Genomic DNA, 15,140 nt, shown 5'->3' with positions numbered 1-15,140 from the left:
AACCTAATTTAAGACGTTGTCACGTCAAAAATAGATAACTGAAACAAAAATGCTTTAACTCATTCATGCCCAGAACTATTAATGAGTATTTTTTTTAATTTCTGAAAAATTTAGTCTCTAAAAGTCACAAAATTAACAAAAATATATGTTTAAAAAATGAAAAACATAATTTTTTCGCAGAGTACTTTTATCCGACACATATCTTTGACAGTACTTTTCCAAAAATGATTTAAAACTTAGACCAAAATTAAATTTCTGCTGTTCGTTATATCCCCAAGTTCAATATAATGTTGCATTGTATCTGTAATCAATAATAACATCAATGTTATAAGCTCCTTCAAATTACCTTAGAGAATCAATACCGTGGAGCGATTAGTTTAAAGCGAAATATCTGGCGAATGGTTGTTCATAGGGACTTCTTTCACTTATACTTTTTTTACAATAGAATGATAAAGAAATCTTTTTTCTGACTTAAAAATGAAATCCACGTATGTACGAATTTGCGGTTCTACAAACAGTAAAAAAGAGATGTAGGTGGCGCCCCCTACGACTAACCCAATACTGAGGTCATATTCCAATTTTGCATGTCAAAATACACCCAGATACTGATTTTCTTTCAAATGTCAGATATTAATTATTATTAAATATTATTAAACAAATTCCTTTGTTTTGTTAAATTCAAGATCATCTTGTTCTTCATAAGCGTTATTTTTTACCTTACAAACCAGTAAAATGTAGTTAATTTAAATTTAAAATACATACGATCAAATTGGCGAAATTATAAACGCGCAATTAAAAATTAAATTCGACGATAACGCTCGCCCATAAAAATCTCACAATGACAGTCCGATCGTTGAACATCAACGAAATTAAAACATAAGCGAAGTTTTGTCGGGCAGTCACCTTACTTACCTGATTTATTGCCAATTAGCCATTTAATTATTAAAATAACACATTTTCTTCGCTGTTTAATTACGCGGGATGATAAAAAGAAGAGTAGAAATGATAAATTTTATTTATTTGTGCATATTAATTAGTTATCGTATTTAAATGCCAAAGGTAGCCTTGAGGCTAAGTGTATAATAGAAATTTGTTTTTTTATATATTTTCTTACTAACTTAGTAAACATAGTACAATGTTACAACTTTTTAAAGAATGCTAACTTTAAAGGCACCGTGACAATTTAAAAATTATATGTTATTATAATTAAACTATATGTAATTATAATTAAACTATAATAGTTATTTTGTGATCGTCACCATGCGACGGGGGATGCAATCAATTGTCACTACAGTAACTCCTTTCAATTTTTTTTTTACTTTCTCCTATTTAAGGCTAGGACGACAACAAAATGATATTTTAGTCTGTTGTACAACTAATATATAAGTCACTTTTGGAGAATCGCTGAACTTTTGCGTAAAGTCGTCGTATGAAATTGATCTACGTACAAAAACCAGAGTAATTCTAGTTTGGCAATTCATTTGTAGGGAAAGCTCGAGTTTTGTACTATTATATACCATATAAATAATATACCAATATTATTTCACCTCCAGGCCGGTCTTTTCATTTTCAGATAACTATTGTCCTATCTGACAGATAGTTATCTGAAGGATAGACATTTAATCATAGAATAAAAGTTGCGGTTACTTATCTGTAAGATAAACATATAATTTATTTCGGAACACACCAATACTTAATTAATTAGATAGATAGATAGTTTATTTGACTGTAAGTTACAGCAAGGTTTACAGCAAGTCAAAACTAAAATTATAAATATTACAAAAAAATGGAAACAATACATTAAAAATATTTAACTTATAAGGACACATGGTCACTAGGTACTCTTTGACTTGGTTTTTAAAAGCTGTAGTTGAATTATTGTTTTTAAATTTTTGAGGAAGTTGATTATACAGTAGTAAACCAGACAGTAGATGACTTCCTACTTATTTCTAAATGTCGATAGGGTACTACAAACTGTCTCTTATTTCTTGTGTTGTGTGAGTAAATATCACTGTTACATAAAAAAGTTCTTTTATTTTTATTAATTAGTATTAATAATTCCAAAATGTAAATTCCATACACGGTTAATATATTTAAATCTCTAAATAGGTTTTTACAAGACCAACCATACGGAACACCTGCAATACATCTGACAATACGCTTTTGGGCCTTGAAAACGTCCTTTATACTAGAAGAGCCACCCCAGACATTTATACAGTAACTCACTGTGGATTTCACCTCAGCAAAATAAAAAAGACGAAGGTGTTGCAGACTAAGTACTCTACGCAAATTTCTCAATTGATAACATTTAGAATTGAGTTTTTTACATACATTCCAACAATAAGTCTTAAAAGATAAATGAGAGTCAAAAGGCACTCCTAAAAACTTCACATCACTACAACTCAAAATATCCTCACCATTGATGGAAATACTTAAATCAGGTCTAGTAGAATTTGAACGGGATGTAAATGATAAAAATTTAGTTTTGTGAATATTGAACAGTTGCGACTGATTACTGGATCAACCAGAGAAGTTCTACAGTGAGTGTGTTATTTTATCTTGTAAAAAATTTATGTCTTTATCGTGATATAGCATTGTTGAGTCATCCGGATAAACTGATACAAATGCATCAGACATTACATATGGTAGTTCATTAATATACAAAATAAATAATATCGGGCCCAATATGGAGCCTTGTGGTACTCCATGTTATTAACAATCGGATCAGACATTGAAATCTTAAAGTTATTTTTTATTTTAACTATTTGGTGCCGGTCTTTCAGATAGGAACCAAACCAACTATGGACAAATCCCCTAACACCATATCTATACAATCTATCGAGGAGTACATCGTGTTGCACACAATTAAAAGCACGACTGAAGTCACAAAAAATGGCAGTTAGATTCTCACTGTTTTCAATAGAGATTAAGACTTCTTCATAGAAACTGTTAATGGCTGTGGAAGTAGAAAATTTATTTCGAAATCCATGTTGATGCTTTGTGAAAATTTGGTTGATATCTAAAAATAATAAAAGTTGTTTTAGCATCGCATATTCAATAATCTTGCATTCAAGAATCTGCATATCACAGATGGAACAGATAATGGTCGAAAATTTGACATTAATTCAGGATCACCTTGTTTTAATACCGGTGAAATGATAGAAGTTTTTAGCATACTGGGAAAAACACCAGTTTTGAAAGAAGCATTTATAATGTGAACAAGTGGTGTCAAAATCTGAGACGCAATTTTCTTAATTACTATAAATAATATTTCTCTCGCATATCTGGTTTTAATATGGAATTCATTATAGAAATTATCCTCATGGATTTTTTAGTGTACTCCTTAAAAATGGCTTCACTCTATAATCGGAATCTCCAAGTAATAACACATTTCTATTATTTCTATATAAACTTCTTATCAAGAATACATAATTATTTATACCTATATATTTTTCATTTTGGAATCCTATACTGCTATTATTTAATCAATAGCACCAATATCTCTGGGAAAACCTTAATTAATCCATTTTCTTAATTATCAAGATTATGCAAACATTGAATGCCTAAACTAAGTGAAGAAAAAAAGATACCTACTTTTATAATCTTTTATTAACAACGATTTACAATATACTCTCAGAATATAGATCTCTTACTTAAGCTAAACCTCTTAAAAAAGAGGTTTATGGGCCTTATCATTATAAAAATTGAAATGGTCGATTCTGCCTCAACTATTTTATTCTCACACTAAGTTTAAAATATTAAATATCGTACTCTTCGATTCCATTAAATCTTCTAATACCGGATATATGTCTCTCACCGACAATAAACACAATTTATCTTCCAGATAACTTCTTACCTACTCGGTAGTTTATTTGTCAAATAAATAGTTAGCATTTTATCTGTCTGATACGTTTATTCATGTCACTTGGTTGTTCAGATTTCTCTCCTAGGTGGCACTAGGTCTTTAAATCTGAAATAACATAAAGCTTTAAATTATTTTGTTTGTTAAATCTTATCTTAAAATTACAGAAAACAAATCAATCGTAAAATTATTTATATTAATATATAATTAATATTATTAATATTATCAAATAAATGTATCGTTTCACGAACAAAATATATTTAAAATGTCAGATGTTGGTAGTTAAGATTTCTTTCATAGGTGGCGTAATTACCCTATCAGACAAACAGTGTGACTCGTCTATTTGTAGCAACTTTTATTTATTTGTAGTATTTGTAGTCAATCGCTGTTACCAACATTAATGAGAATAAATAAGAACAAAGCACCGAGCACGGTTACAATTCTATTTTTACATAAAATATATCATCTTCCCCACACCTGTCTTAAGTTGTTACTTAGATTGAATTAGAATAGAAACTACCTTTCGGCCTGATTCACTGCGACCTTTACAAATTCATTGTGCCCATCTTTGCCTCTTAATGCTTCTCATTCAGCCATGTCCTCTTAATGAGGTTCCACAGCCTTAAAAGGGTTCTTTTTATATAGACTGGTCCTCCTGGTTTTTCCTCTCCAATTACTAGTCAGTCAGTCAGTCCTTCACACTGACATAAGACGTGCAGCGCGGTTTCATCTTCTTCTAGAAAGAACCGATAACTATCCTCTTTTGCCAGGCCCATAAGACTCAAATGGTTATTAAGCCTACAGTGTCCAGTCAGCAGTCCCAGTAACACCTTGACAGCCTTTTGATTGAGGGTCTCACAATAAACTTGCTAGCATGTCTTTGACTTGGTGCATTTCTCCACCTTTCCAGAGACTTATTGTGCACCAATTTATCAATGCATGATCTTTTGTATGTATCCTCAACTCCAAACCAAGGCTCAGAGCCAATTAGTGGCTCATAAGTGCCTTCTCGGACCGGTTTATCATTCTTCTTATTGTCTTGGTAGCCTTGACGACGAGCCTTTTATCAATCTATTCCAAGTTCCAACCTGGGAGAAGGCATCCAGTCTTGTGATATAAGGAAACACAGAAATCTTAGAAATGTTATATTCAAATTCAAATTAAATTATTTTACATACATTCTGTTTGAATTTACATAGTTCAATGTCAAACGTTATATTAGCAAAATAATAAATTGATAAAGAGAAGGTAAATTGGTATTGTAAACAATCACATATTTACTGTTCTCAATATTGTAAGTCGCATGTATAAAAATGCATAAAAATTCAAGTTGGACTAGTGTAGTCGGGAGCACCAAGGTCCCACATAAACCCCGAAATAACTGTTTAGAATAAGTGCTCTTAAAGCTGCTTGACTATAGGAGTAGATCACGATTGAGTTGTTCTCCACTTGCAGATCTATTTGTTCCATAGCACACATTTGCGTAGTACCAACTTTAGCCTGAAATACAGTGGCATGTGTTCCCAAACTTAACCGGCTTTTTGTCCCTGGTTTTGTTCGATACATACTAGCCCCTGCACCTTCATCGGTTTCTGAAATAGTCTGTATATCAACTTGAGTTTGCCATTACATTTGCCAGGACCGGTTTCTTAGTCTCTTTCTTTGTATGTACTATGGTCTCGTTATGTCCTCATACATATCCCTCACAATCTTCACATTTTACGTTGATTCGATTCCCTTCTAATTGAGCGCTCTCCACAGAATCTCTTGCGGAATTTATCATATGCTGCCTCAAGATCAACGAATACCATTTCAGTGTTTATTTCTTTATTCCTGTATTTTACATCAGTTGCCTTATAATGAAAACTGCGTCTGTTGTTGATCTGCAAAAGACTGAGAAAGTACTTAAGAGTTCTCATTTATTTCCTAGCTGAGCTCTTTCGGCTTACAAAGCCATCTTCAAATTTGACCATAGCTTTGAAGATGGCTATATACACCGAAAACCTAGAAATTAAATGCTTTACACACTTTTGAAGTACTTTACTTTCCAATTCATTCAGTTGTTGTTAATCTAATTACCCTGAACCAAATTGATTATCGGATATTTTGGTTTCTTCACGAATCACTCTATAAATTACTGCCTCCCATATTTTCATGGTGCGACTAAGTTGATTTATGGCCCTGTAGTTTGTGCATTGTTTTACATTTTTTTTTGAAACAGGTACTAATAAACTGTTTCCTCATTCGTCTGACATTGGTCCCACTTCCATAATTATATTAATTAAACTTCTACTAAAAAGTTTTTTTTGACATGAAATATGCTATTTGGGAGTGATTTTATCAATTTTCGCATATGACTTTCTCTATTTTGAAATAATGTATTAACAATCGTCATATCTAATTGTGTTGCCAATACCAGCATATCATCTTCAGTTTCATTATTTGTAGTTCCAAAATCTTGTTCTCCATCTACTTCTTCATATTATTTTTTGGATTGGTTCACATGTGCATTAAAATCACGTTCTACTATGACTTTCCCCTCTGATGGAATATCACTCAGTACATCTCCTAACTGATCATAAGCTGTTCTTTCATTCTCACCCAGACCAGTACCATTCTTCTATTACTCGTTACACCTTCTACTACGTCATCGTTCATTTCTATGTTAGCAATTATATCTACTCTATTCTGTTTTTACTCCCTAATGGTGCCTAAAATAGTCCTTACCTGGAAATTCGAATGGAGTTCGTTTTGATCCTTATGGCCTAAAAAGATTTTTTTTTGACATTTTGTACCCTCTTTATAAACCGAAGGTAGGTATACACAAAGAACGATATAGTCCGGGCTTCAGTATGGTAGAGGTATCTTGGTCGGGGTTCGACAAGGCTAGAATGCAGAAGATAAACGAGTGAGATGGAGAAAGAAACACAAAAGAGAAGAGAATTTTGGACACCACCCTATTTTTGAAAGGAATAGGAAAACCTAGTAAAAAAGAGAATGGGCAGAAAGTAACATAAGATCGATAACGAGAAAGATACAAAGTAACGAAAACGGAAAGAAAATAAGACAAAAACAGTACGAGAAAGATACAGATGGTTACTAAACGGAAACAAAATAGTAAGACGATTGGTATTTTAATACAAGTAAGCAAAACAAATAAATATATACATTAAATTAATAAGCAATACGTAAAATAGTTTCGAAACACAATTCAGATAACTGCCTTAATCTGAGCCTTCTATAAATTGCAAGGCATAGCCAGACGTTGATAAAGATGTTAATATTTATATAATAATTTATAGAAGGCTCAGATTAAGGCAGTTATCTGAATTGTGTTTCGAAACTATTTTACGGATTTAATATCAGATGTCGCTATTGCGTCCGTTTCGAAGCCATTTTATTGTTGCTTCTTAAGACAGGAAAGATCTATTTTTCACGTTGAGAACGCCTATGAATAACTGTTCTGATGAGCTTTATTAAAGCGAAATACGTATAAACAGATACATAGACGATTTGTACGTGAAATGAAATCTTTACTGTCTTTTTCATTTTAATAAGCAATAATTTGACCGTACTTATAATATAAATAGTCCTTTGTCGCAAAGAAAAATAAAATATTGCAATGTTGTAAATCATCTACAATAGGATTCAGTCATTTAGTGTAAGTGCTTGTAAAACCCTTTGGGTCGAATAAAACAAAGCAATTAACTGTACTTACAGGTTCGCAGTGGCACGTGTCTGAGAGGTATATTCTTAGGTAGGGATGCAGTAGTTATAGTGGACTGGCGCCAATACTCTATGGCGGTTGTGTCAACAGGATCACGCATAGTCTCATAGGTAACGCAGCGGCAGGATGATACCTATTTATCCAACGAGCGGCATAGAGTTACATAATTTGCAGCAGGATGCAGGGTAGAAGATACAATATATGAGATACAGGATACGAGATATAAAAAAAATCGAAATTAGCTGGACAGTTACAAGAAATTATCTGAATAAACGACTTATCGCTAAGTTGATCTGCTTAACTCAAAGGTTGGTACACAAATATCGAAATTCATATGAGAGCTTAAAGTTTCCTTTAAAATGGGATTTTTTGGCGCATGCGAGATTAGACGTAATTATACTTAAAAATTGAGGACCGATTCGGGTGAAAGGGACTTCCTTCATTTTCGGAGGTTTTTGAAAGCGAGAAAATTATATCTGTTCTTAGAAGTGAAGGGTTAGTGGATAGACAAAACACACAAGCTATTGACTTGTTTCTGAGAAGGAAAATGATCTTAGGAGAACCATCACTTGCCTTCGATATGCCAATTAGAAAGCGTAGTATAACTCTTTGTTAGCCATGGGCGTAGCTAAAAGAAATTTGTGAGGGCAAATATTTGGAGGAATTTGCGGGATGATTGAACATGCTTTAATTTAATGCCTGAATGCCTTTTCTATCAGCATCATATCCTTTACAATTTAGACAACACGCCGTCATTGCAAACAAAGTACAGTATTACTCCACACCCGCTTTTCCATTTCCATTTTCTGCCTAGGATACCTACTGCAAGGACTGCCCTATAAGGGAATGTATTGTTGCCCGTATCTTGCCACTAGGAGAAACTTACAAGTTTTGAAAATATACCTTAGATTTACATATAAATCCTAAATTAAACCCAAATTCTATGACCTAGTTTCAAAGATAAGAGATTTAGCTATGTCTTGAAGCTTTAGTCTTAAGAAAATGTTGAGACCTTACTTAAATCGAGATAACCCTAACAGTATGTCGCCGGTAGAAATGGACGTATACCCATAAAATCAGATACGTACTGCAATTTACTTTCTAGACTAGATCATAAAAGCAATAAGTAAATTAAAATTAAATTTCTTGCAGAGAATTTCTTGAAAGTCACAAAAAGAAGTGATATAATGTATTATTTTCAAGAAAAATGTTAAAAAAAGAATATAAAAAGCATGACAATGTTAGACAAAATAATCATTGTTAAAAATATAGCAATTTATAGAGACAACTAAAATTTTAATAAGCATGACTTATGTTCAAAAAAGCCGAAAATTAAATTGTAAATTAAAGAATTACCACAATGATTAAGAGTATAAAGAATAATGTCTCGGTTATTAATGGGAAAGTAACCTTTTAGGAGAAAAACCACCTTCTTCGTAAAATTTAAAGAAATGACGGGGAAGGTGGTCTTATCAGTTAATAGTTATAGTCATGAATATAACAATTTATGTTATTATGTGTGTAAAGCTAATTACTCGCTAGAACGTATCGTTAGGTGACATTGTGCATACTATGCAAATAAAATATTGATGACATCCGAATTGTTAGATAGAAAAACCAAAATGATCATTTACAGAATCCTAATTCTACCATGGGATAATAAAATGGGATTAACCACAAGTAATTATAATAAGAATTGTATGGTTTGACGTTTAGATTTACAATCGGAAAATCTTTTTCAAAAAATTTTTAAAACAAAAATTATTAAGCGCCTTAACCTGTTAAGGTTTACAACTAGTGCTGGATAGTAATAACAATTTGACAGTTGAAATAAGGTAACATTCCGTAACAAGCGACCGAGACAGGAGACCGAGAGAGGTGACAGATAAGCGAAATTGTAACACTAAGTCAACTATCGCTTCTTAAACGTGCATCTAACCAGGGACAGAAAGGCTTGGATAAATCCCAGAAGCACAATAAGGATTCAAAGCTCAACATTCCAGCGAACTACAAGTACTCAGACTTACCTAATACATAGCATCTGGATTCAACGACAAGCGATATACAGAAGCAGCCTTCCTGGATGTATGCAAAGCCTTCGATAGAGTATGATATGAAGGACTGACATACAAAAAGAAAGATTATGGATACAGCGGGGCCATGAAGAAACTCATTTTCTCGTACCTATTACGTACCTCGTACGACCGGAGATTCAGGGTCTAGATAGGACCAGTTCCATCTCAACACGGAATTCCGGAAGCTGGAGTTCCACAGAAGGTAGTCTTCTCACCTCTCCTGTATAGTATATATACAGCAAACATTTTAAGAACACCCGGAACCTTAATAACCCTTTATGCAGACGACACCGCAATCGCGGCAAAACACAAGAACCTGGATATAGCTATTGGAAATCTACAGATGGCCCTGTATATAATAAAAAAATGGAATATTCAATAAAAAATAGCAATAAATCCAGAAAAGACCCAAGCGGTTATCTTTAACAGCAGAACAGCTAACAATGCAAGGCAGACACATGGAATAACAAAGTAAAGCTAAATACCTAGGACTCACAATTGTCCAAGGTTTAAAATTCACACCACATGTTAACGCTACAGTCCAGAAAACAGCAACGGCAAGAGTCGCAATAAGAGGACTCACAAGACAAAACAAAAGACTATGAAAACAAAATAACGACTGATAAACAGCAGCATGCCACCAATAATTACATATGCATCTGTTGCATGGGGACACGCAAGCCATAGCAACAAAAAGAAGATTCAACAGCCATCTTAGAGAAGCTGCAAACGTGCCCAGATACGTCGCTGAACGACATATACATATTCAGAGACCTAAAACAAATAAGGGTACAGAATATGATGGAGAAAAAAACCAGAACAAAATTTGCTAAGCTAGAAGATCACCCAAACCGGATCCTGTGAGAGATATTAAGGTCTACCATAGACGGAAGCACAGAATACCTTCTTCTTCCTCATACTCTTTATAAGAAATTCTGCTTGTTCATTGGCGGATTAGTACCTCTATGGAATAGTCGTCCGATACTTCTTCTGTCGATTGGTGACTTATCTCTTGCTATTTTGATGACACAGGTCTTCTCCATTCTGCTTATGTGGTTATTTCACTCTTTTTTCTATTTTGTGTCCATTCGTTTGTACACTGTACGTTATATTTTCTTCTAACGTCTTCACTTCTCTTTCGATCTCTCAGCGTATTTCCTGTAATTCTTCTTAGTACTCCCAGCTCTGCCGTTTCCAGTAGCCTTTGTGTTGTGGCTGCCTCGGGTCTTGTTTTTGAGGTATACGTTATTATCGGTCTTACACTGGCTTTATAAGTTCTTGACTTCATCTCAGTATATAGTACAGAATATCCAAATAGCACACATATGATAAAGCCTAGATAATCGTAGCTCTATCAAAAAAAGACAATGCGCTGAAACAACACTAACAAAATCCAAAAAGAGTCTACCGAACTGGATGTAGCTCAGAACGGTGCTTTATGCCCAAGCAAGCAATACAAATCGATGATAAGTCACTAGAGATAGCGGAAATAGACCGCCTTACGCTGGCATGTACTGTTCAAGGCAGGATTTCGTGTGGGAGTCCTTATACTCAAAACTCACACATGATATGCACTTTGCTGATAAGAGAGCCTCTATAATGGTTCAAATTTTCATTGATGTTCGTACCAAGTTACTCTTTCTATTGGTTGACCATTAACACGGATTCTTTCAATTTGCTGTTCCCTCTTAGAGTTCATCATACATTTTGTTTCCTTAATGTTCAGTGAAAGTTCATATTTCTGACTTACTTCTATGATTCTATTCATTAACTCCTAGAGGACTTTATAACCGTCAGCAAATACAACCGTGTCATCCGCGAATCTGATGTTATTGATACATTCTCCGTTAATTGGAATTCCGGCTTGATATTGATAGTAAACTATCAATATTGATAACTACTACTAAACTACTACTAAACGATATTGATAGTAAATTGATAGTAAACATCCCTGTCGGACCCCACGTTTGATTTTAATATCATTGGATTCTCCTGCCTCGGTACGGATAGACGATCTTTGATTCCAGTAAAGATTGCTAATAATTCTTAAATGACAGGTATTTATTCCAATATTTGTTAATATCTCTATCAGCTTGTCGTCTTTTACTGTATCAAATGCTTTATGGTACTCAATGAAGCATACATAAATATTGCAATTCGCATCTCTATATCGTTTAAATAGCAATTGTATGCTAAAGAGAGCCTCTCCCGTACCCACTGCGTTCCGAAAACCAAACTGTGTCCGGCTGATTTTTTTCACATAGTCTATAATTCTTTGATGTATGATTTTTAGAAATAACTTTAAAATGCAGGATACGGATACTCCTCGCCCCAATGAATTGTATCACCCGAATGTCATTCTTAAGTGATGTGCAAGTCTCCCAGCCTGGCCCGGATAAAACACTATTGTCAGCTTGCTACTTCAGTATATTAGATATAGAAAAGGACATTATGCGGCTTCGAAACTGTTGTTTAAAAGGCTACTGGAAGAAGAAAATAACAGTATATTTCTCGTATTATATGTTGCGAATGACAAAACGGAAGTTTCGGCGCGAATAATTAATACTTCTGTAATAAATTATATTTCGTAGTTTATTATTTTTAATAGGAAACCATGCACAAACCGTGCTAAACAGAAATGTTGCACAGCGACCGAGTTCACTATTGCTCTTGAAGGAGACTGGTAGGCGACAATCTAGTACTGATTACTAGTACTTGTAGTATAATAACATTAATAGCAGACATGACGAGACCACAATCGGTCTCGCCAATCTGTCGTATGTTTCGGTCGCTTGTTATGGAATGGTAAGTACCTTTATTTGGCCTTCTTGAGTCTTCGAGACCACATAATAAACCAACAGATCAGGCAAAGATCAGGTTTTTAAGACGTCATCGAAAGACTCACGACGCTTTAGTTGAACTGGACAGGGTACTTAGCTAGAACACAAGATGGACGGTAGACAAGTCGAATCATGGAATAGAGGCCCAGAAATTATAAAAGAAGCAGAGGACAACCACCGACTACATGGACCGACGACGTGAACAGAATAGCTGGAAACTGGCTACAACCAGCCTAGTGTAGAGAATATTGGAGAAGAAACTGAGGGAGGCCTATTTCCAGCAGTGAACGAGATTGGCTGAATAATGATGATTATTTATAATGAAGCTTGATAAGAAGAATCAATCAAATTCCCGTGGAAAAGGAATACATCAACTCATTATCATTTTCGGATGTGTTAATCACAAAAGAAGACATAGACATAAAATGTACAGATAAATGTAAACCACAAGATAAATATTAAATAAGGAACCATCAAACCACTATATAATATAGTCCAAAACACTTCCAACAAAAATGGGAACTTCCAACAAAATTCAGGAAAAAAAATGTTCTAATAAAGATTTTAAGAAAAAAAAAGCAATTTCACAAGATTTAAAAAGGTAATAATTTTTATACACCTTGTATAAACTAATATATTCTATGATTCATTAAATTCCATTGATATGATGATTCTGATGCAGTTTTATAAAATAAATCGATAAAATCTTTCGCACTACGTTGTTATAGATGTTTCGCAAACTAGATATACAAGCTGCGATGTCCGAGTGGTTAAGGAGTTTGACTCGAAATCAAATGGGCTCTGCCCGCACAGGTTCGAATCCTGTTCGCAGCGAACTTTTTTGTTTTTTTTTTTATATTCTTCGTCAGGTTTTTTTAATTATAAATGTAATTATTTTACATTTTAAAGATGAATTGGTTTTAGATATATTTTGTGATGTTTTGGATTTTATTAACAAGATTACATATTTATATACATTTTTAATCACTATATTTGAAAAGAAATATAATATAAACGGTATAAACTACTGTAAAATACGTTATTTGAAAATAAATATTCCAATTCTGATTATACATATATTTGTATCTAAATATGCTTTCTGAAACCTCGAAATAGGTCACTGGAAAACGCTATAATAAGAACTATAATTTACATTTTTATACTTTTATACCTTTTAATTTAGGTAAATTAATTAGGTAGGTACTTAATATTAAAGCAAAAAATCTTCAGCTATATGCTGATTTTGTGGAAGGATATGATAGATTCCTTCGAGATAATATATCGGGTGTGCTCAATAAAGAAGAAGAGAAAAACTGGATCAGTGAAGATAAACTTTTGAAGAAAAAATTATAAACTTAGTAGGATAAAAAAGTGTATCTTGAAAGTTCCTTTAAAGACCTATATACCACTATGTCTTTTTTAAATTGTCTCCTAAATTGTTTAAATTATCACACCATCTTTTTCTTGGTCTGCCAATACTTCTTCGTCCATTTGGTGACTTATCTCGTACTATTCGTACTATCCTATCCTCTGCCATTCTACTAATGTGTTCGTTCCACTCCTGTTCCCGTTTTGTCACCCATCCATTTATGTCTTCTCTATTGCATGCTCTTCTTATGATTTCGCTTCTCTCCCTATCCAGCAGACTTTTTCCTGATATTCGTCGAAGTATTTTCATGTCTGTTGTTTCTAGTAGTCGTCTAGTTTTACATGTGTCAGTTCTTGTCTCCGGCGTGTATGTTAATATAGGTCTAATTGCTGCTTTATAGATTCTTGTTTTTGTGTCTTGTCTTAAGTGTTTGTTCTTCCAGATTATGTCTTTAAGAATTCCCGCTGCTTTACTTGCTTTTAAGCTTTATTGTCGTACTTCTTCAATATCTTCGTAACTAGTTATATCTATTCCCAGATATCTAAACCTTGCTTCCTATTATTTTCCCATCAATTTCGATTTTACATCGTAGTGGGTATTTAGATGTTGTCATACATTTGGTTTTTTTCTGCTGATATTATCATATTGTATTTCTTGGCTGTTGTATTGAAGATGTGTGTTAATCTTTGGATCTCGTCTTCCGTACTTCCGTCTCGGCGATTAATGCGGCGTCGTCTGCATAACATAATATTTGGATTTCTTTGTTCCCCGTTCTGTAGCCATGACGTTTACGTACTCTTTGTATTATTTCGTCCATTATTATATTAAAGAGAAGTGGGCTTAACGAGTCACCCTGTCTGACTTCGGTTTGTACTGGTATATACTGTGTTAATTTTTCATTTATCTTTGCCGGTATCCGATTATGGAACTACATTACATAATATGTAAAATTACAAAATATCGAACTGTCATAAAAATTTCCTTTGAATAAAATTACAAACCAAAAAGTATTTAATCAGGTCATCGAGTGACTCTCTTCTTATCGATGGAAATTTGATAAATGAGAACACTGTTTGTTGAGGAAGTAGTGACCTTGACTGGCTAATTCGTGGTTCCTTTTATCAGTCACTTACTAATCCTATTAAGTTAATATCAGTTACTTTAGATGTTTTTAAATTTACTATACTACACTCCCAAAACACATACTAAAATGCTTAAAAAATTCAATCGTTATATGCAAATCTTTTTAACACAATTGTTTTCTTTA

At 33.5% G+C, this 15,140-nt stretch overlaps 1 non-coding gene across 1 annotated transcript; it reads left to right on the top strand.

Moving 5' to 3' along the window:
* Window positions 1–13,256: 13,256 nt before the first annotated feature.
* On the top strand, window positions 13,257–13,338 carry TRNAS-CGA (transfer RNA serine (anticodon CGA)). Its single transcript has one exon. It is a non-coding gene; the product is annotated as a tRNA-Ser (tRNA).
* The last annotated feature ends 1,802 nt before the right edge of the window (window positions 13,339–15,140 follow it).

This window comes from Diabrotica undecimpunctata, chromosome 6, assembly GCF_040954645.1.
Source record: "Diabrotica undecimpunctata isolate CICGRU chromosome 6, icDiaUnde3, whole genome shotgun sequence".
Lineage (NCBI taxonomy): Eukaryota > Metazoa > Arthropoda > Insecta > Coleoptera > Chrysomelidae > Diabrotica > Diabrotica undecimpunctata.
This window is presented reverse-complemented; position numbering and strand designations above follow the sequence as displayed.